This window comes from Pseudonaja textilis, chromosome 7, assembly GCF_049901715.1.
Source record: "Pseudonaja textilis isolate UNSWEBS1 chromosome 7, rPseTex1.2, whole genome shotgun sequence".
In the NCBI taxonomy this organism is placed as follows: domain Eukaryota; kingdom Metazoa; phylum Chordata; class Lepidosauria; order Squamata; family Elapidae; genus Pseudonaja; species Pseudonaja textilis.
Window position 1 is genome coordinate 45,472,194 of NC_141996.1, and position 518 is coordinate 45,472,711.

Genomic DNA, 518 nt, shown 5'->3' on the forward strand with positions numbered 1-518 from the left:
TAGAATATGAGTTATTGTAATCTCATATATGTAAAACTGTTTTATCAGTGTTATTCATTTGAGTGATGAGATTTATTTTAAGGCAAAGAAAATGATGCACAGTACTTGATTATTCTTTGCTACCATCTATTTTTGATAATGCTTGTCCAATGTTAGCACAAATTATTCTACTCAGGTCTTATTAATTAGTACAAAAATAGAATTGACACATTCAATTCCCTGAAAACAAGCTGAAAGAGAAAGTAGCTTTTTCCTATGTATGCTTTACTGTTGGAACAAGCAATGGCAGAAATGTATGGTTGACAACTTGTATACTGGTATCTTGTTATGTTCTGGATTTTTTGTTATTATTTTGTTTTTAAATCATGGGAAAGAGAAGTCACCCTGATGCCACTTAGAAATGCTATCACTTAAACTCATGAAACATAAAAGATTGTCACAAAATTTCCTTCCTTCCTTCCTCCCTCCCTTCCACATTCCTAATCTCCGAGTGACAGAAGTCGACCACTTCTATATAG